At 44.3% G+C, this 24,776-nt stretch overlaps 1 pseudogene; it reads right to left on the reverse strand.

Annotated features, from left to right (window-relative positions):
• Positions 1-14,163: 14,163 nt before the first annotated feature.
• LOC119256484 (U2 spliceosomal RNA) lies at positions 14,164-14,279 on the reverse strand (annotated as a pseudogene).
• Between the last annotated feature and the right edge of the window lie 10,497 nt (positions 14,280-24,776).

Raw genomic sequence — 24,776 nt, forward strand, 5'->3', positions numbered from 1 at the left:
ACCTGCAAAACTACTGAGGACTCTGGCTCCTCCTTTACCCGGTCTGCATGGGATCAGAAAACCTGCACTGTGGCCTGTCCTGCCTTTACACCTGGTTAGTCTAAACCAGCTGCGGAGCTTTCAGTGCTGTTCTCAGTGACTGGTTTAGACATTGGCATGTGACACCATTCTGGTCAGAGGGACCTGTAGGTAAGTCCACAGGGAGCTTTCTGGAGAAGATATCTGTACTATTACAGAAAGACACGGAAGGGCCACGCATCTTTCCTCCAGGCTTGATGTCGAATTTGAGGCTTGGAATGGTGGCAGTCACTGAGTAACTGCACAGGGAGCTAAGCGCACCCCTTGAAGGTGGCAGAGCAAAAGGATGGAGGAAGCAGGTCCTTGGTGATGCCACTGGTCCCCAAGTTAATCAACTCTGAGGCTGCCTTTCCTCTGGACTTCCCTTGTGGTTTCACCTATTCCAAGTTGGCATTCTGTGGTTTATGGCTGAAAGATTCCTAAATATACCTTCTGGAAGGACCTTGAAAGCCAGAATGGGAGCGAATATGTAAGCACATCTCTCCCTTTCCAGCTGTGCTACTCAGGAGGCAGTGTGGTGTGGTCTATTGGAATGTGAGCTTTGTAGCCTCGCTGAGTCTTGCACATACTAGCTGTGGCGTCTTGGGAAAGTCACTACCCTCTCTGGTGAATTTGTCTGAAAAACGAAGATGATAGCAGCACTTGCCTCATAACATTATTGTGTGAATAAAATACACACTAAGTGCTTTGTAAGTGTTTAATAAGTATTATCGATGGCTCTAGCCATTATAGAAATACAGTAAGTCCTTGTTTAACATTGTTGATAGGTTCTTGGGAAATACAACTTTAAGTAAAACAGTGTTTAACGAAAGCAGATCCTGGAGTAAATGTCCTTTCATGTAACATGAGTGGGATTTTGTTTTTCTCATCTTTTTGACATTATAAGAACCCCAAACTAAGCCACCTTATTGAGGGCCTGCTGTATAAACTAGATGAATGAACAGAGAAGGGCAGCAGCTTCCACCAGGGAAGTCCAGGAGGCTTCACCAAGAGGGCAGATGATAAGCTGAGTCTTGAAGGGCACAAGGATTTTGCGGGTCAGGTTTTTTGGGAGGAAGGGCATTTGGGGAGGCAGAGGGAGCCGTGCCTAGGCTCAGCAGCCCTGTGCCCGCAGGCAGGTAACCACGTCTTATAGGAGCACAGTTTTCTCATCCTTAAGAGCACTTGAGTGTGCTGGATTAGCTTAATCCTCTTTTGATAAGAGAAACAAAATTTCAACCCCCTTTCCTTGATGGAGAAACACAGCGTCAGAGAATCGCTACGGCTTCTTCATCCCTCACCTGTGATGGTTTCAACCCACTGTGAAGAAATTCACTCAACAAACATTCCCTAAAGGGGGTGACTCTCAAGGGCTTTGTTGATTCTTTGTTCATCGTGCCCAGAGCTTTATCCAGCGTACAATTAGCGAAGCTGCACTTACTCGGCTTCCCGAGGCCCTGCACAGCTCATCAGTCAGATAGATGCTGAAGCTTAATTAAGCTTGTAAAGCTTTCTGATTTCCTTAGATGAAAGGTGGCCCATAAGTACCGGGTTTTATTTTGGTGGCTCCTGCCAAAGGTTATTATAAATAGGACTTAGCGCGATGTGACTGGGCTCGTAGGGTGATAATGTGTCAAGACCAATCGAGGCTGCCAAGAGCAGAGATATTATCATAATGGTTCCATCATATGCAGTGGGTGTTAATGGAAGTGGCTGTGAGAGGAAAAAAAAGTACTGCAGGCAGCGAAGCTGGAGTGGAGGTGGCTGCAAGTGAAATATCGGCTGCTCCTGGATCTCCATCATAATCATTAGCTGTATTAGCCTCAGAGCCATTCTTCTGCCCTCCCGTCTAGACTAGACTCAAATGCAAATAAAAAATGGATGCTTTAGCTCCAAATGAAAATATATTCCTTTGCTGCTTTTTAAAATCCATTTACATTAAAATGATGGCCAACAGGTAAGTCATTTATAACTGGAGGCTCACTGCAGTGCGGACATGTGGTGTCGAATAGCGAGCAACCTCAGTGGGAAGCCCAGGGACTTCCAGACCCAGGAGAAGTTATCCCTGTTGGGCTGAAGATGGGTAGAAGAATATATAAGGCCAGGGGTAACTTAGCGACACTTCACTGGTGGGGAGTAGTGAAAACAGAGGTAGCTTCATGTTTCAACAGCGAAGGGGATGAAAACCATCTGAGGTCTTCAGTAATGCAGCCCTGGGGAAGAATATGCTGGCTTCCTGGGTCCCAGGTTCCATGGCTAAGACCAGTTTTCTGCATCACTTAGACAGTCAGTATATCTGATGAGGATGAGGGTAATGATGGTGGTGGTGGTGATGATGATGGTGGTGATGATGATGGTGATGATGATGATGGTGGTGGTGATGATGATGGTGGTGGTGATGATGATGGTGGAGGTGATGGTGATGGTGATGATGATGATGGTGGAGGTGATGGTGATGATGATGGTGGTGATGATGATGATGGTGGTGTTGGTGATGATGATGGTGATGATGGTGAAGATGATAGCAATGGAGTAACCCTGTTAGTTGACTCTTCCTTGATCTTTTGAGATTCAGTTAATCTTTTTTATATAAAGATTTATTTATTCATGTGTGCAAGAACTGGGGTATAGGCCAGAGGTTTTGGGGGTGAGAGGATCCACCAGAGACAGAGTGGGGAGCAGAACAGGCAGATCTATTGACATACACTGCTGAGAGGAGCAGTGGGCAAGACAGGAGAGGTTTGCTGTGCCATGTGGGTCACCTCCCTGGCTAGCTGGGGAATCGAACTTGTGTTGCAGAGGCTGCGGATAGCTTCACAGTGCTGTGCTTAATCCCTTGCGCCTCCAGAGAGGCCCAGATTCAGTTACTCTTCACCCAAATTCATATTCCATGGACTGGGCAGCTTCAGAGACTTCCCTTTATTTCTGAATGTCCCTGGGAGAAGAGTTCCTGGAGCCTGTTTCTCTGTGCTCACTTCCTGCTGCCATATGTGTTGTTTTGACTCCAGCACACATCACAGGGGTGTGAAGTTCAATGCCTTCATCACCCTATGTCCACCAAATCTCCATTTAGATATGAGTTTATTGGCTTCATTGAAGATCTAGGACACTCCTTGGGGGAAGGAGGTCATATCCCATGCCAGACATTTGTCCACCTAGCTGTCCCTGCCTTCCTCTCTCTCCTTACTCCCTCTGTGGGCAAGCAGGCACAATTTCCCTTTTCCTTCTTATGATTAGGGCTATTCACATTCAGGCCTCCTTGGGGTCTCAGCTCTTATTTCAAGTTTCCCTTGACATCAAAATGGGAAGGAATTCTGGTGGATACAATTTAACATTTCTGGGGTGCTTTGACTATACCAGGCAGTGTGTGAGCCCTCCATGCACCTAACATTTAAGATGTCACCCACACCTCTCACCCTTGTGGATGTTATTCCCCCATTTCGTTGATGGGAAAACTAGAACTTCATGAGATGTAAGATTGGCCCAGGAGGCTTCTGCTAAGTGACAAAAGAGGAATTCCAACTCTTGTCTGCAAACAGATCAAAGCTTTATTAAAAGGCAGTAGCATGGGGCCTCCTGGGGGAGAAATACCCTGGAGAGTTAGCAAGGCACCTCTTAGAAAGGGATCATCTCTTCCTTGGTCCTGGTACATTGTCTTACTCCAAGCATGTTTGCAACAGACACTGGCATCTCTGCTGTGTGCCTGAGAGATAAGGTGCAGTACGGAAACTCTATGGGGTTAATATCTTATAGAATGGTGGCGTGAAGAGTGGCTGAAAAAGAAGCAGGCTGACCTACTAGCACTGTCTCTAAGCCAGCAGGGGGATGGCACTGCCTTTGCCTCAGAACCAGAATCGCCTGGTGCAAGAACATCCACTGTCATCTGTCCTCTGGTTTCTGCCCTGCCACTCTGAGGGGGTGATGGGAAGCAAGGAATGTGCCTCTGCAGGTCCCTGTATTTGCTATTCATGTGCACTGAGCTCCCTCCTGCATATCTATGCTTCCTTTTCCTTTCACTCCAGGGAAAAAGGATGAAAGAAACCTTGGTGGCTGTTTCTTGCTTGCATGAGTGTAAAGAATGGCTGCGTTTTAGGTACAGTATAGGCCTGAGGGATAACAGGAGGAGGCTAGAGAATATGGTGGTGATGAACTCATCAGTACTCATCAGTACTCATCAGTACTCATGCAGCTTGCTGGGGGCTTGCACATGTGTGGCTGGTTGGACTGTCCCAATAACCTGCTACAGGGCAGTAGGCAGTGACAATGACTGCTCCTGTTTGATGAAGGAGAAAGCTGAGCCTCACAGGGCAGTATGAGGAGCTAAAGGTGCCCAGATAGTTCCTGGCCATCTGGGAACTTGAACACACGTTACCTTACGTCCACACCAGAGCCGGCCCATGGCCTCTTTTTGCTCAGCTCTGCTCACTTCGCAGATGCTGTCACTGCCTTCTATTTCCACCTGTGTGTCCATGTTATGTTTGTTACATGACCGCTAAAACTCCAGCATTGAGGGCAGAAATCGAAATTCAGGGGCATTTCCTCAAAAATGGGAATATTTAGTAGCTCCTCTCCCATTAAGTGGTGCTTTTTTATTGCTCCTATTAGCACCTATGATGGAAGGGAAAAAAGAAAGAAAAATGAGAAAGGAGGATTAGGGAAAAATTGTGAGAGATCATTCAAACATCTTTTTTTTTTTTTTTGCTTGACAATCTCTGTTGGTGAGCCAACAGAATATCTAATTAAAGGGAGTGAGAGAAAGAGGAGGTAAGCCCTAATCATTGGGTTATTTTCAAAGTGACTTTTGCAGAGAGAGGAAGATCATAAAACAAATCTGAAATGAGAAAGAGAAAATGGTAAGAAGAAAAAAACTGTCTCTTGATTTTCTGCTCCCATTCCTGATACTTCTTGCTCACATAGGTAGAACGAAACCAGCAGACCAAAGCAGGGTGACCTTGTCCCCATTGAGAAGGCCATTGATTTAGTTAGGGATGATGTGGATCTACATGGCTATTTCAGATCAGTACAGGTTTCTGTACTATGTAGAGAATTCTTCCCACCTTGATTTTCTCATTTGTAAAATGGATTGTTAAGGCTTGCCCCATAGCAGTATTTTGAGAATTAAATGAAATTATGGGATTAGATAAAACAAAGTGGATAGAAAGTCCTAATATGATTCCTGGCATACAGTAGGCACTCAATAAATATTATAAACACCACCCCTAAGCAGGTGTTTAGGTCCCTAAGCGGGGAAGATACACATTAAGTGTCAATAGCGTTTCTCCTTAGGATGGTTTCTGTGCATGGGAGGCACTTTTACTTTTCACCATACACCTCTTTATTTTATACTTCACAGAGTTATTGGGAAAGTATGCCATATAAGTATTAATGGGGTGTGTGGAGGCTCAAGTTGAAAGTTAAGATCCGTTATAGAGTAATACAGAATTTGACATTTTGGTACTGCTGCTTTTATGTGATTGTAAAATGTGTACTCTCTACACTTCCATCAGTTGAGGTGCCTTTGGCAGCAAGCAACAGAAACCAGCTAAGTCAAGAAACAAAAAATGGAATTATATTGGGGTAGTTCCCTGCTGCACCTCCCCCTGTAGTAACCCTCAGGGCTAATGGCTCTTGCCATGGTCCCTGAGGTCCGGCGTGGGCAAGAAACCATGCGCGCAGGGGGAGAACAGCAAACTCCCTAAGATGCAGAGAAGCCGAATGCCTGCCAAGAGATAACGACCACCAGAAGCTGCCACAAAAATAATTAAAAAAAATACTGACCACCTGGAACCTTATCTCACTTTCTCAAGGCCCACAAACTTTATTCTGCTACAACTGTCTCTCTAAAATCTTTCCTTTTTCTGGTCATTGATTACTAATTAAAAAACATATGTAATTTAATAATTAGGCTAATGCAGATGAAACATTACTAAACACTGTGTTATAATAAAATTGTTGGTTTAATAATCTTTCTATTATGTGCTTAACTTTAGTACCTTTGATATTAACTGCATTATAATATAAATTCACCCATGACAATTAATTATAAGTAAACATAAGTAGGTGGTAGTAGTAGTAGTAATTAGTACAAGAATATAGAAAGAGTTAATAGCCTGTCTACTTAGGAATGTGGCTAGGTCCAGATGTATTTTGGACATAAATCACTGCCCTGTCAATGATAAGCTAAACCTATGAGCAAGCTGATTTCTTTGATGTTCACCAATCCTATGCCTTTAGAAAAAACATATATACTGGCCACTAACAAAAATAAAGTTGCACTCAGATTTACACTTTCTTGAAGTGTGTCTGTTTGTCATTTCTTTAACCAAATCCCTGACCACCCTGCGCAGTCTCTCAACCCTGAGACGGCCTCATCGTCTACTGCTGTGCTGGTCCGCGGCAGTTCCCTGCATCTATAGAAGAACTGCAAGTTGGACATTGGAAAGCACCAGAGCAAAGCAGCCCTGGTGAGGTAAACAGGGGGAAGCGCCTTCTCTCAACAGCATGGTGTAAGCAGTACAGCTCCAGTCACCTTCCATTCAAATGTTTACATTCCAGGGAGAGGAAATCTGATTGGTCCATCTTGGGGAAAATCTTCCACTATTGGCTCATGAGCCTGTGCCACGTGACAGGGCAGATGGGCAAAGAATATAAAAGGGAGCATCTTTGGTCTGGACTGGCATTCCACACGCGTCTACCCCAGACACTTTTGTGTTGATTGAATTTTGAAAAATTATAATCTTGAATTATTTTTAAAATACTAATGAGTAAACTGATATTATATGAATATGCTGTAAGATCTCAACAGAATGTATTCTGTGCATCTTTTGCAAGGAGCCAATAACAAACCAAACCCAGCAGTGGGATTTATCAGGCCCGGGGACATATTACGTGGCCACCGGCCTAGGGGTGAACACATGTGTCTTTGGTGGTAAACAGCCACACAGCAATGATGATACTTGTCTTTTTGACTTTAACAGCAGTCCCAAAATTGCCATAAATTTGTTTAGTGTTGCCTCTCAGTAAAAGAAAATATAAAGAAAATAGGGCATCTTCGATTTTTCTATTTTACGGTGATTAGGAGGCAAAGAATATGAAGCATATGAAAGTATGCAGGGTTGATGCCGTGTGTGTGTGTGTGTGTGTGTGTGTGTGTGTGTGTGTGTGTGTGTGTGTGTATGAGAGGGAGAGAGAGAGAGGAGAGAGAAGCACATTTCTATCTCTTGGAGCAGAACAGTATAGCCTGCCCTGCACAAAGCAAGCTCAAACCCAGGCTGCATTTTCTGTGCTAACCATCTGTGTTTCCCAGGAGAGGAGCCCAGCCAGTGCCCAAGAGGTTGAGGAAAAAGTGGAAAGCAGGGAGTATGGCCAGTCTGGGAGGGACTGGGGGTGCTTTGTGACCTTGTCATGCCTCCTGGCAACATCCAAGCCACAGAGGCTGGCTTGGCTGCCTCCCCTCCTGTTGCCCCCAGCATCCTTCCCAGTGTCAATAAATCTTCTCCCTGGTCAGCCACCCCTTCTTTGTGACTTTCCGCCCCCCCCCCCCCTACGGGCAGGGCTGGTGGTGTTGCTGGGAAGACAGAGGCCTCTTCTGTAACAATCAGGGAGAGGCTGATCACAGTGGCAGGTATTGAAACTTGATACCTGCCAGGCAGCTCCCATATCCTCATAAACAATTTTGGGTGGATTTTAGAACCCCGTTTACAGATGAGGAAACCAAGGATCAGAGAGCATTAGTGTGTTATGCAAGTTGGCACAGCTCTTAAATGGCGGAACCAGAATCAGACCGAGCAGACCATCTGCTCCTAACGCCTCTCCACGGTGGAAAGCCAGCTCAGGAGGACCCCAGTCCCAAGCTTACTTGCTGGCTACTCTGGTTCCAGGCACAGAACAGTCAAACAGTCTTAGTCATAGCTGCCCCAAATGGGGGAATGATAATAGAATATTTGCTCCCACAGCCAGCACCGTAATAACAAAATTTTGAGCGTTGAGTCGACTCCTGGGTCTGGTTGGGAGTCACAGCACCGTGAACCATCAGGACCTCACATCCAGGGGAAGAGCCCAGGGAGAAATGCTCTTTCTGAGACACCAGGGAAAGCATTTTTCCTGCAGCTTCAGACGTTGGGTGTTCTAACCTCTGAAGAAGCTGGAATGGAACCATTAGGCTAAGAGTAGTTTTATTGGAATTAAAAATATTGTGAATTTTGTGCTAACTGCCTGTGGCCATTACTGGAATAATAATGACATTGCTGTCGACAGTACCAGGCACCAATTAAACCAGCGGAGATATGAAACAACAGGCATGCAACAGCAACAAAAATGGGAGTTGTGGGCCTTCGAACTCTCCCCAGCAGGGCAGTTGGATTTAAATTTCCATTATTTTGAGTGAATGTGGCCCAAAGGAATCATGCAGGGATGGTTTTTTATGTGCTTTTAGAGCACTCCTTCGCTAGCAGAGTAGTAACTTTTATACAGCTAGACTGTTCTTTGTTGGGGGAAAAAAGTATCAAATGTGTGTATATGTAGGAAAGAGGCTACTTGAACACATGTCTGTTAACTTGGGTTACCTTGGGAAAGGAAATTTGAAGAGAAAGAGCTTTCTTTTAATTTTTTTTTTTTTGCCCTATCTATTCCTGGTGTGTTTAAATTCATTATACTCAGCACATATTTTTGGACACACTGGGATGAACAAGGAGATGCTTTGAGTGAATGATTCATGCTCATGGCATTAGATGATCAAAAGACAGGATTATCAAAGATTACATAGTCTTAGATAGGTGACCATTAGGAAGCTACCCCAATGGGCTAGGTATTAATACAGGAAGAATCTGGACTGGGTGGTAGCGGTGGAGACAGAGAGGAAGCTTGAGTGTCATTGAAAGTCGGGAACTGGGGTGTGATAGTTCATTTTAAGTGTCAGCTTGACTGGTCGGTCGACAATGATGAAATATTATCTCTGGTGTGTTGGCATCTGAATCAAATACTTGGGTAAGGAAGATCGTTCATTACTATGCAGGTGGGAGCACCTGCTGGGGTCCACTCCAGAGCAGCATCACTGAGGCTGTAGGTTGGGGGCTGCAGGAAAGGATGATTTTAAGGGTGCCTGAGAGAACTGGGCACAGAGAACCAAGGTGTTGGGGTGCCAGACAGGTGACCTGCAGGCCTTTGCTTGGTGCTGAGGAAGTGAGGTAGCTATGGAGACATGCTTTTTCTAAGGCTGTGTTGGTACCACGTGGCAGTGTGGAGCAGTGTTCCCAGACAGGAGGTGGAGGATCATATGGACCCAGAGGAGCTCTGGGGCATTGGACAAGATCATTTATGTTGGGTCCGTGGAGCCTGGGCGTGGTGGGCCCGCTTCCTGTTAGGCTATGTATTTCTATTCTCAATAACTTGAGATGGTAAAAAAAAAAAAAAAAAAAAAAAATAGAAGCGGCAATGAAAATAGGAGACCAAGTGATTTCTGTATGAAAGTGAGTTTAGTGACCATATGCTTTGGATTCTATAGTCCTGGGAAAGGGGACCCTCAAAAGTGTGATGAGTGGGATTTGTTCCCCAGAATGGATCTGAGCTCGAGGAGGATCCAGTTTGTTTGAGAGATCGAGACCAATGGCATCTCTTGTATCGCCCGAGCCCAGAGCAAGCAAATCATATATTCCGGATGTAAGTCACTGCACGCGGACTTCCTGCTTCCCGTACATTTGTCCCTTGGTCCTCCTTGACAAAACTGGGAGATCTTAAGTCCACTGCACCAGGCCCAGGGCTAGAAAGTGGTAGAGCTAGTTTTGAACCCAGCACCCATGCCTCCACTTCCAACACACCTTGCCCCCCCTCCATCTTGCTAAGAGATTCTCAATTTAGCCAGCTACCCACCTACCCCGCCCTCACGGAGCCGTGTGCTCCAGGGATATAAGCTCACCAGGACCTCCAGGGAGAGGCCGTTTCCTCCTTGACCTAATTTAGACCAGTGGAAGTCTGCTGATGGTATTGTGAGAGTTTTCTCACTTCTAAGAGAGAGCTAGAGGAGACATCTCCCTCCAGATGTCATCACCTCTGGATAAGACTTGTGGAATTGCTTCATAACTACCCACTGTCTGTCTGAGAACGAGGCCAATACCCAGAGAATATGGTCCTTGATGGTGGGTTAAGTTGCTGGATAATCCATCCTAGAAACCTCCCGCAGCAGAAATGGCTAGTTGCTCTCCCAGTGTTCATTCTGTTTTTCTTCCTAGTAACAGTAAAGATAGATTTAGCGATGTGCCCAGATACAAACACCACATTGTCCAGACTCCTTTATCAATGCAGGAAACTGATATGTTTAGTGGACCTGTGCCCTGCCCCTCTTTACCTTCCTACTTCCTGGAATGAAGATGTGATGGCTAGAGCTGCTGCAGTGATTATGTGCCCTTGAAGATGGACACCACGGTAGAAAGATGGCAATGCTGAAAGTGGGGGGTCACTGCTGACTTTGGGGCTGCCACATTGGCTTTTGACTCTTTATACCTAAGCTTCTGTTATGTGAGAGAAACATAAATCTCCATCTTATTATAAGCCATTATTATCCCTGTTTTTTCTTTCATGTGCAGCCGAGTTGAATTCCAGCAGAGAAACTTTTATATTTCTGAAATTCCTGTTGCGTGAGAATTAATTTCTTAACTGTGTAAATACTTGAAGTTGGGGCTGCTTTACTCTGCAATCAATAGCATCCAAATTGTTTCCTCTTCAAAACCCATCCTGGTAACATCTGTGCTGTGTAAGTCAACTCCAACATGGGCCGTTTCTATTGATTTTCCATTATTCTTGCTATGAGAAACCCTATATTAGCATCCCCACTACTTTCCACCTACCTTTTCTGCCTCTAACTCCCATGTTTGGGCAATAAATTACTTCCAGAAAGGCCAAACAAAAAGCAAGTGTTCTGGCTGGCTGCTACAGGGGTGGTATAGTGTTGCTGGGGACTCCATGTGGATTTTTTGGCACTGACCTCAGGTTTGTCATAGTGACACCCTCCCACCTGAGTGGGGTTCAGGTTTGAATCACCTTCTGTATACTCCTTCAGCTTCTCCCCTGCCTGCTCCTCCTTCATTCCTCTGCCCTGACCATGTGGTCAGCCTCCCACACAAATCTTCAGAGAGGAGCTTTTAATAACTGGCGAGGCAACTATTGACTCAGGTTTTGTTTGTTTGCCACTAAGTTAGCATTTAATAAATGCAGGATTCTTGGCTTAATAGTCCGGTCATTGTGTATTATTGAAAATGGCAAATTAATTATTAAAAGCTGTGCTTGAGATAGACCAGAGATGTAACCGAGGTGGCCTCTCTCATTCCTGACTTGCAGTAAACATTGCGTTTCTGGCCAGTCGGTATTTATTTAAAGGATAATAGCTATCTTGTTCAACCCAAGACTATTAAATCTAAATAAATGAAAGTCAGGAATTATACTGGACGGTGTGGGAGGGTTTAGTTAGTCTATGTTAAAAACATGCCAAACCACCAGCTTTGTTACTCCTATCTTGCCGTAAGGATGCCAATGCCAGCTCGGAAATCACTGCTGGATTAATAATCATTCATTATCCAGGGAAGAGCCACCTACTGTCCTTAGCCAAGCAGCTCTCCCTTGGATGTGAAGCGCCATGTAATGATAATAAGACAGCTGCCACTTACCATGACGTATTATGTGCCTAGTGCTTTAGAGCTGAAATCCCCAATTCTCCCAGTTATCCCAATTTACAGATGAAGAAACTGAGTCCATCCCCACACTTAGTAGTTTGAAACAATAACTATTTATTCTGCAGTAAACGCAGAAACGTAGCAGGCTCCCTTGATAGATGTCAGAGAAAAATGGGTAGATTAAAGGCAGTATAACTTTTCTGCCTGCTTGCCTATTTTCCTTCTATAATTGATGCTAAAAGGATGATTAAAAAGAGAACCATTTGTACCAAGTAGATGCATGGACTCACTTCATCCATTTAATGTTACAAAGTACAAAAGGCCAGCTCTACAAATGTGATGGGCATGTGGTAATTTGGGGTGGGCAGTTATTATTCTTTGGTCTTGCTTGGGGTCGCTCAAGTGACTACAACCATCTGCTCATGTGGCTCAACTAGCATGGAATGATCCAGAAGAGTCACCATCTGGTCGAATATCTGGTGATTAACTGGCCTGCTGGCTGAAGTATTTCTGTTCTCCTCTGTGTGGCCTTTCTAGAAAGATAGATCAGGTTTTGTAGATGATGGTGGCAGTCCTCCAAGGGGGCTCACTTAACCCCTATTCGTGTCCCATTTGGTGATTCCTGCTGGTGAAAGCAAATCACATGGCCAAAGCTAGCAGCAGTGGAGGAGTGGGATACTCAGGGGTATGGTCAGAGAGAGCGGGGTTCATCAAGGCATTTAGAGTAACAATGTGCCCCAGGATGCTATGAAACAAGTATTTTTTATTATCTTCCTTTTACAAATGAGGAAACCAACTTAAATAGCTAGCCCAAGGTCCTCACTCTTAACTAGCAAGGATGCAATGGAATTGGGGTCATGCTTTTCTCTATATGACTCCAAAGCTCATACTTTATTTAAAGGCCAGTCGGTATTTATTTAAAGGATAATGGCTATCGTGTTCAACCCAAGACTATTAAATGTAACATTTCATTGGTGCCATGATTTTGATCCCGATTGATATGCTGTTGAGCCACCTGTTCTCAGGCCTGCTAGTTTCTTGTGTGTTTGCTTTCAACTGTTCTCTCTCTCTGCTCTGCCCCTCTCCACCCCCCCCTCCTAGTTGGCATAATTAACTCATGGTCTGCCTTTGTATAGATTTCCCTAAAATTACTACATGGCACTTACCACTTGTTTGTCCTTTCTTTATGGGACATATTTGTAGACATGACCTTTTGTATCTCGAACCATCCAACAGAAGAAATGAGTGCTTGTGCCTGCTTTTAATCATTCTTTTAACACTCAATTATAGAAAGAAAATGGCCAAGTTCTGTTGTCTTTAATTCATCCATCTCCTTCTCTGGCTTCTGGAGAGGGAGCCTACTGTGTTACTTCTCTCCACCACTCAGTAGACTGATGGGAACAGAAGAAGTTGCATGCACTCCTGTCATTGCCTCCAGGAATCTTGAGCATCTGACAGACTGAGACAGATTGCCTCTTCTCAGTGAGGCTTGTATTATTGACAGGGTCCAGCCTGAAGTCCCTGAGCACCATTTCAGTGTTGTTATTGGCAACATGATTGAGAGGGACTCCGGGCGGTTTGTCAACTTGGCCTTCACAAGACTGTTAGAGTGAAGCAAGAGATAAAATGTATTTTGTTTTCAACAAGGTTCCACTTCTGTCTTACATGATCAACTGCAAAACATGTCATAAAAATTTGGCATCTTATTATCCCCACTTTCGGGGTAATTTGAAACAACTGGGAGAGGAGAAAGTGGTGCAGAATTAGTTAGGAGAGTCGAGTGCTAATCCTTATTGGAGAGTTGGTGCTGTTCTTTTAAGGGAGATTATTGTTTGTGGTAACAGAATAGTGCCCCCCACCCCCAGCAAAGGTGTCCATGTTCTAATCCCTGTTACCCATGACTGTGTTATGAAAGGGCTAGAAAGGGAAATTAAGGTTGCAGATGGGAATTTAAGTTGCTAATCAGCTGATTTTATTTTATTATACATGTATATTTTTAGCAAGCTCTTATTCTAGCAGCCTGCTCCAAAAATCCATTTAATTCAAGGCTCATTGGTGGTTTGGTGGTAGACATGATTGTGTGTGACATACATTTGAAGAGCTGTGAACCAAAACCCCCAAATTATATACTATATATATATTTTTAAAATTTATTTATGCATACGAGAATTGGGGTATAAGCCAGAGGTGCAGGTATATGTGTGTGAGTGGATTCACCAGAGGGAATGGGGAGCAGAACAGGCAGATTGATAGAAATACACTGCCAAGAGGAGCAGTGGGTGAGGCAAGAGAGGTCTGCTGTGCCATGTGGGTTGCTCCCTGGCCGGCCAGAGATTGAACTTGTGCTGCAGTGGCTGGTGATAGCTTGATAGTGCTGTCTTTAACCGCTGCGCCACCAAGGAGGTCCTATATACTATGCTCTAAGCCACTGTAACCTCAGTAAAAACAATGCAACCCCCCATCCATTTAATATATTGTCCTCAGATACAGGACCTGTCAGATATTAAACTGATAAGAAAAGACCCTACATTTGCTTTAGCCAAAAGGCAAAGAAGCAATTTCAGCTAATTTTAAAATAGGGAGATTGCTTTAGATTATCTTAGCCTGAGCTCTCCGGGCGGGCCTAGTATTGTCAAAAGTATCATTAACTATGGAAGAGAGAGGTTGAAGAGCTAGTCTCTGAGAAAGACTCAACAGGCCAACAGTGGCTTTGAAATGGGAAGGGGTAATAAGCTGAGAATTATGCAGCCTCTAGCTGCAGGAAGACCCAAGGAAAGGAAAGATTTTTCCCCTCAAGTATGCAGAAGGAAGGCAGCTCTGCTGACACCTTGGATTGAGTTCAGTGAGACCCATTTCTGGACTTTTGACCTGACTGATGTGTGTCATTTTAAACCACCAAGTTTATGTTAAATTTGTGGCAGCACCGATAGACACAGACGCATGACTTCTCATCAGCTCTTTGCATAATGGTCAGTCTTCAGGAGCATCCCCGTTGTGTTTACAGGGCATTCAACACCTATGCTAGGAGCAGAATTTTAAGTTCTTGGATGATGATCATATGAGGTGACCCTGCCCTTCTGCCAGAGAGGCTTATCTGATCGGTTGAGGCTGAGTAGCAAGTATTGTGTGTGCTCTGCTCATGTATAAGCTTATTTGCTGAAGCTTCTGTGGCTTGGCCATTTGGGTAGGACTCAGCTGAGATTATCCATCTCTTCTGTGGCGTGTTAGGTGGGTCCATTCTTGTGTTTGTGGTCACTTGCTATGCCGATTGGGTATCGAGTGATCCTGGATGATGTCATTTCCAGGTCAGCAGTTGGCTAAGGCTTCAGCTGGGGCTCTTTGGTTTTCATCCATGGGGTCTTTCCACTGGAGTAGCTTCTTCACTTAGCAGCTGGATCCCAAGGAGAACAATACCGAGGTCATTTTTTTGGCCCTGGCTCAGAAATTGCATGTCATTCTGCTACTGTTTATTGGCAAAATTAAATGACAAAAGCAGTCCATATTTAAACAAGAAGAGAGAAATAGACCCCACTTCTAGATGGGAGTGGGGCCCTCCATATTCCAAAGACTCATGCATGCAGGGATGAGAGGAATTTGTAGCTGCATTTTTCAACCTTCTCTACTCTTCCATGGATCCCTCTCTAGGCTAGAAGGCCTGAAGGTGATTCACTGTTTCCTTCTGGTCCTGCCTCTCCCCTGTGGTGAGCCCACCAGAGCAAGCTCTGCCTTTGAGGGGAAGGGCTTGTAGTTGCTGAGCTGCTGTGAAGAGGTGGCTCAGTGCAGTCCAGAGAGGAAGATGTAAAAAAAAAAAAAATCACTCAGGTTTCAGAGATAATTGCCATGCCTAGTCCTGCCAGCCAGCCATACAGCTATTATTGGCATCTCTGTCTGACTCTTTTGTATATTTCTCAATTGCTTCAGAACATGGAAGGGAGAAAGGCATGATTAATGACCACCTCAAGAGCTTAGTAAGTAAATAGAGAAATAACCAATGATTAGCAGGTGAGAGTTGAGTAAGGACAAAACCAGGACACAGTTCTAAAGGAGAAGGATCAAATTCTCCCTATAGAAACAAGTTACTGGGCTTTCATCATCCAACATGTAGGACATTAACAAAATGCTGACAAAATTCTGAAAAGTATTTTCTGGTTTTGCATGTGCATTCTGATTAAGTCACTTTTGTACAATGGTTGATATTTAGGGTGGTCGCTTGACACAGCAGTGGAAGATAATATAAACTGGCATATAAGCATTCAGATATTCCAGTTTTCTCAAGTCCACCTTTTTCATAGACAACGCAAAGGGGTACCTATTGGACACACACGTGCACAGACACATTTTCACTATCACCATGGGTGTCTTTGATGATGGGTCACATGAAATGAAGAGCTTTGGGGATCAGCAAGACTCAACCCAGAAGTCATTTCTCTTCCCACCAAAATGACAGTGGAAAATCAGAGCGTTACATGGAATCTCCTATCCTATAGCAGCAGCAGTGGCAGGATGGAGAGCAGGCGTAGGAAGGTGGCCGCAGGAACCTGTGTGGCTGCAGGAGACTCAAGGAAGCAGGGCGCGCTGTGCAGCGGGCAAGTGCTTTCATTAAAGAGAGGCCTGAAATTTTTATTCCTGGATTTGCAGATCACTCCCTTGGAAACCAGGGGAAGGAAATTTCACCTTTCTCCACTTCTGTTTCTTCTATAAAGCAGAGCTTATGATACTCAATTCACACAACGCTTGTAAGGATTAGATCTAATACTTTAAAAAGTCTCCTACTGTGCCTGCCACATTGTAGGTGTTAGGTAGGGTGGCCCTGGGGGACCAGATTTGCAATCGGCATGAGGAGCTGTAAGTCAAGCCCTGGCTTGGGTCTGTGTTATAGCCATAAGCACAGAAATAGATGCGGTTGAAGAAACCTCCGGGCTTTGTGGAACGTGTTTTTAGTGACGACATAGCAAGGGAGTATGAGAAAGAACATGTCACTTTCAGAGGCTTCTCCAAGAATTAATGAGTCTGGTTCAAAAACCATGGGCCATTGTGACAGGCCTAAGGGGTTAAGAGATTAAGGAACAAGATGGCAACAGGTTGGGCGAGCTGGAGCTTGGACACACAGCTCTCGGGCTGACTGGGCATGTCTCCAGCCACAGCTGTGGCTGAAGCACAGATTTGGTTCATGCTGGCCTTTCACTGATCTCTTCTCATTGACTTGGCAAGGCTGGTTCTTCTGACAACGCAGCTCTCACAACTGTTAGAATGTTCTACTGTAACAGGCAAGTGAGCTGTGAAAAATCAAGAACCAGGGCACCCTCGACCAGCAAGCCCCTCTGCTGGTCTCTCAAGAGCCAGGAAAGACCTTATCCTAGTCAGTTTTTTCTCCCTTAAAATTGGATTCTTGGTGCTATTCCCAGCTCTTCTTTCTGCAACCTGCTGTAGTCACAGAAGGAGGAGGGAGAGAGTCAAACCATCTTTCTAGAAATCCTTCCTTATGTTTCTGGCTGCTGTGTTACCATAATAAAGATTCCTTTGGGACAATCACAAACTAAAAGTAACTGTTAACCCTGGAACTGTCCTTGACTTTCTCCCATTGGTGGGCAGGGCATGGCTTTCCCTTCCAAGACATAGAGGCAAGAAAGTCTTTTCCTCTCTCTCTTTTTTTTAAAGATTTATTTATTTGTTTATACAAGCACTGGGTACAGTCAGAAGCGCGGGAGGGTGAGAGAATTCACCAGAGTCAGAGCAGAGAGCAGAGCAGGCAGACTGACGAAGTACACTGCTGAGGGGAGCAGCGGGCGGCAGGAGAGGTCTGCGCACCATGTGGGACCCTCGCTGGCAGCCGGGGATCGAACCAGCACTGCAGAGGCTGCAGGCAGCTTCGCAGCCCAGCGCTCAACCACTGCGCCACCAGGGGAGGATCTCTTGATCCTCTGTCATTGCTGTAGTGGGGTCAGACTCTACAACAGCTCACTGTTGTCAATATAACTGCCCTGCTGCCTGGTGGTATCCGCCCCACCATACCCTTGAGCCCTTTGGAAATGCAGGTTTCTCCCGCAGGCTGGCGGCTCTCCCTGGTGATGTTTGGAGAAGCAGAACATCAAACCTGGCTTTTATAGGTTTGTCCAAACCTGTGTGACACCGCAGCACATGTTCATATGCCCCAGCCCGGAGGTCTTCATCTGGGTGGTTGGGGAGCCAGATGCCATATCTCATTTGCTTGTCCTTTGCTCTTCACACTGTCTCAACTCTTCCATATACTGGAAGTGCTTCTGCTCCCTCTGGAACTGTCTTCATGCCATCCATCTTCTGTATTCCTTGGCCTTTGCCTTCCCTGCTTCAATCCAAAAAAGCAGTAGGACACCAGAGAAAGTAATGAGATTCGTTACAAAGGGAAATTCAGAGAAAAAAGGGACTTCCATCTAAAGCTATATGTCCTAGAACTCGGTGAAGGTCAGTAGAATAGGCAGTAACTCACCCATCTTTGAGGTGTTGTGGTGCATTTGGTGGATTTGGAAACTAAGAGGACTTTTAGGAATCTTCTACTGTAATCTATTGGGAGAACCATACATCTGTAAGGCTGTCTATCTGTCTTTCTATCTACCTACCTATTGATTGAAGTTTACCTTAATGATTTGGCTTCCATGAATATGGTGTCTTTACAAGTCCACATTCTTTCTGCTTGCAGAATTCCTTCTTTTTAGGGAGAGGTCAGTCTTTAGTCCTTTAATTCATAATGATGCTCACATTATAAGGGTAATTTGCTTTACACAGAATCCACCAATTTAAATATTAATTTATCCAAAATATATCTTCAAAGAAACATCCAGAATCCAGAATAATGTTTAAATATCTGGGTACTGTAGCCCAGCTGAGTTGACACATAAAATTAATCATTATGGAATTATGGTTTTCACCATCCACTGGGAAGATATTGCCAAAACCCCATCTTAGTAGATGAAGTTCCCAGAAATTATATCCATGTTTTGGTCTTAAATTGTTAACTTGGCCCCTGGATATCACATTAAGACACAAGGAAAGGTAAATGATGCTGAGGAAGGAAATAAAAAGGGGATGTTCCCCACCTGCTTTACTTAGAACATGTTTAAAAGCTGTAAAAACTAAGGGTTATAAAGACACGGGTTGTCTTTTGAGGATAGCAACAGGAACAAAATGGGGTGTGGGAAAGGCCTAGGATCTGGGATCAGAACACAAGCAGGCCCTACTCCGGGCCCTTGCCTCGGATCTCCTCTGCTCTACTCATCTTATTCCCTGGAGACTTGCTTCTTCTGCTTCTTGATTCATGGGCTGGTAGGAACTTGTCCTTCATAGTGGTCCAGTGATTCACATAAAGTCATGCTCTCTTTCTTGATTCCCATCTCCAATTCCTGGAAGAACTTTGATCAACCCAGCCGGAGTAAGCTGCTAACCTCTGGTCTAATCAATCATGACAGATGATTGAGGTAATACTTCATAAAATAACTGCCAGAGACTCGTTGCTATGGATGAGGAGGGAATTAATAGTTTCAATGTGAACTTGGCAGCTACTGCTTGAAATGGTCCACTCCCCCATCTCAGTATGATTTCAGGGAGATAAAGGTCATATTCATGAGAATTGGGAAGGGGCTGCCTACCTCTCCCTGGCTCGCTCTTATCCCCCTCTTGGAGTCTGGCAGCTCCTGTGACATTTCTCGGTAGGTGACCATAGTGAAGACAGCCTGGGGGATATGCCAGCCTCCTTCCTGCTTTGGTTGAGGGCACATTGGGGCTTGTTAGCTGTTAACAGCTGTGAGGAACTGAGGTCATACCATTGTGTTGCCTGAAAGGGAGTCTCATTCACAATTCAGTTCATGGTCCAAGAAACAAAAATAATATTTAATGAGCAAAATCTTCTTTGTTTAATTATGGTGAATGTCAAGGTTGAATCCAAATGCTTTGCTTAAGGTCAAATGCTCAGTGCTATCAAAAAACATTTAAACCAGAGCTGATGGGCTATTAAAACTGAGACTAGTTAGAATGAGGCACTGTCCTTTACAGTGATTTATTTCCCCCTCTTGGAAGTAGTAAAGCTGGAGCTGGAGCAGTACAACTAGCAGCTTGTATTTTGCCCTTCCCTGATGTTCTCTTAGGCTAATTAGGGACTCCCTACATGAAATCAGTACCCCCAGCCTCCCAAAGGGTTACTGCCCAGGGTCTGGAGTCCTGTTTCCATTAAATCAGTAGTTTTACAAAAGCACCCATGCCCAGACCTCTCTCCCAGAGCTTCTGATTTCATTGATCTAGGGTGAGACCTGGGAACTGGTATTTTCTTTTAAATATTTATTTATTTATGCATATAAGAGCTGGGGTACAGGCCAGAGATGTGGGGGGTGAGAGGCGCTACCAGAGTCAAGAACAGAACAGGCGGAATGACTGAAATACACTGCTGAGGGGAGCAGCAGGCGAGTCAGGAGAGGTCTGCTGCACCAGGAGGATTTCTCTCTGGCCTGTCGGGGATCGAACTCGTGCTGCAGAGGCTGCAGATTGCTTCATAGTGTGGTGCTTAACCCCTTGTGCTACCAGGGAGACCCACTGGTATTTTTTTAAAGGCTCCCAAGTGAAGTGTTTCAGTATGCAGTGGAGTTTAGAACAACTAGGTTAAATGCTCAATTTCATTAATTAAAATGCTGAGAGCTGATACCTTTGTGTACTCTAGGCTTTTCTCCATATTACATTGTCTTTTCTCAACATTTTCATTCAATCCAAATTTACATTCTTCCCTGCTGCCTCTCATTCTCAGACCCCAGAGCTGCCTGTTAATTTGCCGTGTGCTGTCGAACTCTGGCAAGGGCAAAGTCACAGACCGTGTTCCCCTTGTACTTGGCCATGAATGGGATGGGACTCTCCCCTAAGCTTCCCTAGCTCCCCACCAAATGGATTAGCAGAGATGAGTTCTGAAGGTTCAGAGAAGAGATGTGAATTCAGAGTGTGGTATAGGCCCCTCCGGGTCGTCTGACAAGAATGGGACAGCAGAACTTTGCTGAACAACGAGGAAATCTTTCTGCTGTTATTTATGCGCACAACTTCACTGTTCCTTCTTTCTTTCTTGTCATACAATAGAAATAATGATCTTGGTACTGGACCCTGTGCTGCGCCAGGACAATTAATCACCCAGCAAGTCATTTATTTCCTCATACTCTGGTCCTCCAGGACCATTATCCTGTAGGTAAACAGAGGTGCCAGTAAATCATGGACAGAAAACAAGTCGGTGGGAGAATAGTTGATTAAGCGTCCCCATAACTTACAGTTATATAGCGCCTCTCATCCCAGAGGATCTCTAAGCACCAGATAGACTGATGTATGCGCTGCTGCACAGCTCCTATATATGTCATTTTCTACACCATTGCCTTGGGGGGGTGGTGGAATGTTTATTGCCCTTGTCATATACTTACCCTCAAAACTGCAGTCATGGGTTAGACAGGAGGCAAAAAAGGAACTGTTCACTTCCTTGTCCTTCCAGGCTTCAGAAAGCAACTACCCAGCAGGACTCAGAGAGAAATCTACCTACACTCTTGGGCAAAATTTCCTTGGTTTGTGAAATGCTACAAAAATTAGAAAATTCCTCTTTATTCTAAAGTTGGCAACAACAGAGCAGACATCGTGGTAAAGTGGTAAATTAGGACAAGATTGAAATTATGTGTTAACCAGGGCAGAGATGTTTTAGGATCTGCTAGAATCATCCATCGTGTAGAAGAGACTCACCTTAAGAAAAGATCTCGCACTTACAGGCCATTAGAACTATTCATGATAGCTCTGTTCTTTCACCTTTAGTAATAGATGGATTTCTTTGAAAGAAAAATCAATTCCTACTTCTCCCCAGTCATCACTACAATTGTTTGATTATAATGCTGCTTTCAAACTTATTCTTACAGCTCTGACATATGTATGGAACCAAAACCAAGTTAAATTCATGCAAGTTCAGTTCCGTTCAATACAATTCAATTCATTACAATTTAAATTCAAGCAAAACTACAAAGTCAATGTGATTCAATTTAACAACATTAATCTAATGGGAAGGATGATGTTGTTTTGCTGAAACTGAATTACTTTTCAAATGAGAACATGATATTGACTGCTGCCTTGTTAGTTCTTTTAAGTTTGGATCCTTATCCTATTGGGTGCCATGTGATGACCCAATTTCTCATCATTTCTCTCTATTTGAACTGCTGTGGAAACTCCCTTCGCACAGTACTGTATTAATTTATTTGTCACTAAATTTGGGGTGAACCCAATATTTCTGTGCTAAGTCAACATCTGTGCCTCTAGAATAAATAAGACCACTGGGATCTTGTGGTGTGATTCTATTATGTGGAATTATTAAAATGCTCCAGAAGATAGTAAAATTCAATTTTAAAATCATGAATAAAAGGAAAACCTCCAATTAAAAAAATCCTCTTAAAAAATTTAACATTCTTCTGGGGGTCTATGAGAGCTATGTACCCCATATTAAAACACAGATGTCCAGAGTCATTAGAGGCCAACAGTGAGTTTAAAGCTGGAATCAATGAAAATTGGGGTGGGGAAGGGGAGAAAATACAAAATAAGATGAAAAAGATAGCATGACAATCAAATGTGTTCCTGATTGGAATCAGGGCCTCAAATATGGAGTCTGGTGATAGGCATGGCAGAGGCTGCTGAATGTCCGAGTGTTCTTTCTTTTTTCCCTTTAGGAAGGAGTTGACTCCACCTGACCCATTCCATAGGTGCCATCAAAGAACTTGGCCACATTTCCCAACTTCCTTTAATGCTTTTTATGGCCATGTGATCATATTCTTGCTAATGGAATGGGAACAGAAGCATGCGACTTTCACAACATCATTCCCTCAAAGGAAAGTGCTTGCTTTCTGTTCCTCACTCCCTGCCCCCTCTGACATCTCCCCCCAACCCCCACCCCCACACTCACACCCCACCCCCTGGTGCTTGGACGTGATGCTGCAGAACCAGCCTCATCAGGCAGCATCACCTTACAAGGATCTAGTGTGGGAAAAGAGAAAGAACCTGAGTCCCAGGTAACCTCATAGAGCGCTGTTGTCAGTCTCCCTGCTTACCATTATCTGTTACTTCAGAGACATAAACTTCTCTGTTGTTTAAGCCACAGTATTTTGGGGTCTCATTGCTATAGCCCCTTATGCTTCACCTGATACAGAAAGTGATAGATTATGTTCCTGTTCCATTTGTTCAACAATATAATATGTAGTTATTATGTGCCAGGAATCCAGAGGGGAAGTGGATTATTTGCAACTGCCTGTTCAGATAGTAGCAGCACTGGGGCAAAATATAGGTCTTTACTTCCAGGACACTTCTCTCGCCAATTCATGCTGCCTTCTCATCCAGCTGTGTGGCTAATGCTCCAGCCATTGCAATTAATTAGGGGAGGGCCTAGTGTTCCCCAAACTGAGTGTGAACCAATAGATTTCATTCTCATATGGCTTGATTGACCCTTGTTTGCAGTTTTACTTCTTAAATGGAAAAATAGGCGTAGCCAAAAACAAATAAAAAGAGTTACTTAAGCAGAAGAAATGCTTTTTTTTCCTGCACTGCCGGACCATCCCTACCTGCTGTGTGTGGAGGAATGTACTGGGAAGCTCACAGTCACGTGGCAGCAGTAACCTTATTGGGGCAAAGCAGAGTAGGAGTGGATCATCAGTATTTAAGTTGGGGCAGAAAGCAAGCTGGAGTCAGCTTGGTTACCCCACCTCAGTGTTTCAAGATAAAATATGAGGGAGGAGAAAAGGAAACAGCAGAAAGCATGACTACATAATAACTTCTCCTCTCAACCCAAGTTATTCTTTATCATGTCATCCTGTTTGTTTCCTTAAGGTATTATTGTGATCAGAAATTTTTGTCATTGTGTTCACACTTCATCATCCCTATAAAAGGGGTTTTCATGGCCGACTTACTGACCATTGATTCTGTAGTGACCAGAACAAATCAGACTCTTAAAAATACTGCTGAGTGAATAAAAGAAGAAAGAAATGAATGACTAGGAATTTGACCACACAGAAAATGAGCTACATAAATCATGAAAGATGACACTGTTCTGCTTCTTTGGTGACAATGTATAAATCATATTTTTCCAGTAAAGACAGAGAAAAACTTTGAGTATTACCTCTTAGAGAGGAGCTAACTCTCCAGAACCATCTCCCTCCTGCCCTAGTCATAATTTTCATTGTCATGTGTGCATGTAGTGGCCATGAGGACACTCCTTGCTGACCTCTGTTGCAGGAGTGTAATTGGCCTACGACTCTGGAATCCATTGCTGCATGTGCTGATGACACAACCCTCCTCGAGCCCAGAATGGCTTGGCAGGGATACTGAGGCAGACCTGCTCCTCCCCACCCAGGACTCCTCTGACAGCTGACTCTGGCTGCAAGACTCCCTGACAACTTTGAGGTATCCTTCTTGGACTGCTTGGTAGTCTAGGCCGCGCCCACCTAAACTTCCTTCCCTCTCTCCTCATGTCACAGTCTGATGGGGTCTTACGGCCTTTTCTGACTCCTTTCCTGTTTGTTCTTAAGGATGTTTTTCTTACCACATCTTTGCATATTTAATATGGCAGAGTCTGATTCTCAGAGGACTCAGAGAAATACAACCTTAAGAACAGTCTGGAACCCACACTGGTTGGAAGGTTGCCCACCCCAGGCACAATCCAATTTTGAATTCAATGCCTCCTCTCACAGAACCCCCAACCAATTTGCCTGCCTTACCCAGATCCAGCCTCCAATTTAAAACCCAGAGGCTTGCCTTATGCCTCCGAAGAAAGCAGAGGGATAAGGCAAACACTATTAGTTCATACTCTAGATACAGGAAGAGTAAATATCGGGAGAGTAGGAAGTTGAATAGCAAAGCAAAGACCTAAAAATCTCCTTTGAGTTCAGAACCTTCCTCACCAGAGGAGAGGATGTCAGCTTTGACAAGTGATAGTGTGTTTATTGCATTTTTGAAGGCAAAAGAAGAGAGACTGAAGAATTCAAGTGGAGAGTAGCAGTTCTTGGAATGGTGGCACTTAAACATATCGCTTCCTTGACT

Source organism: Talpa occidentalis, unplaced genomic scaffold (genome assembly GCF_014898055.3).
Source record: "Talpa occidentalis isolate TD23 unplaced genomic scaffold, MPIMG_talOcc4v2.1 talOcc4.3, whole genome shotgun sequence".
NCBI classification, from domain to species: domain Eukaryota; kingdom Metazoa; phylum Chordata; class Mammalia; order Eulipotyphla; family Talpidae; genus Talpa; species Talpa occidentalis.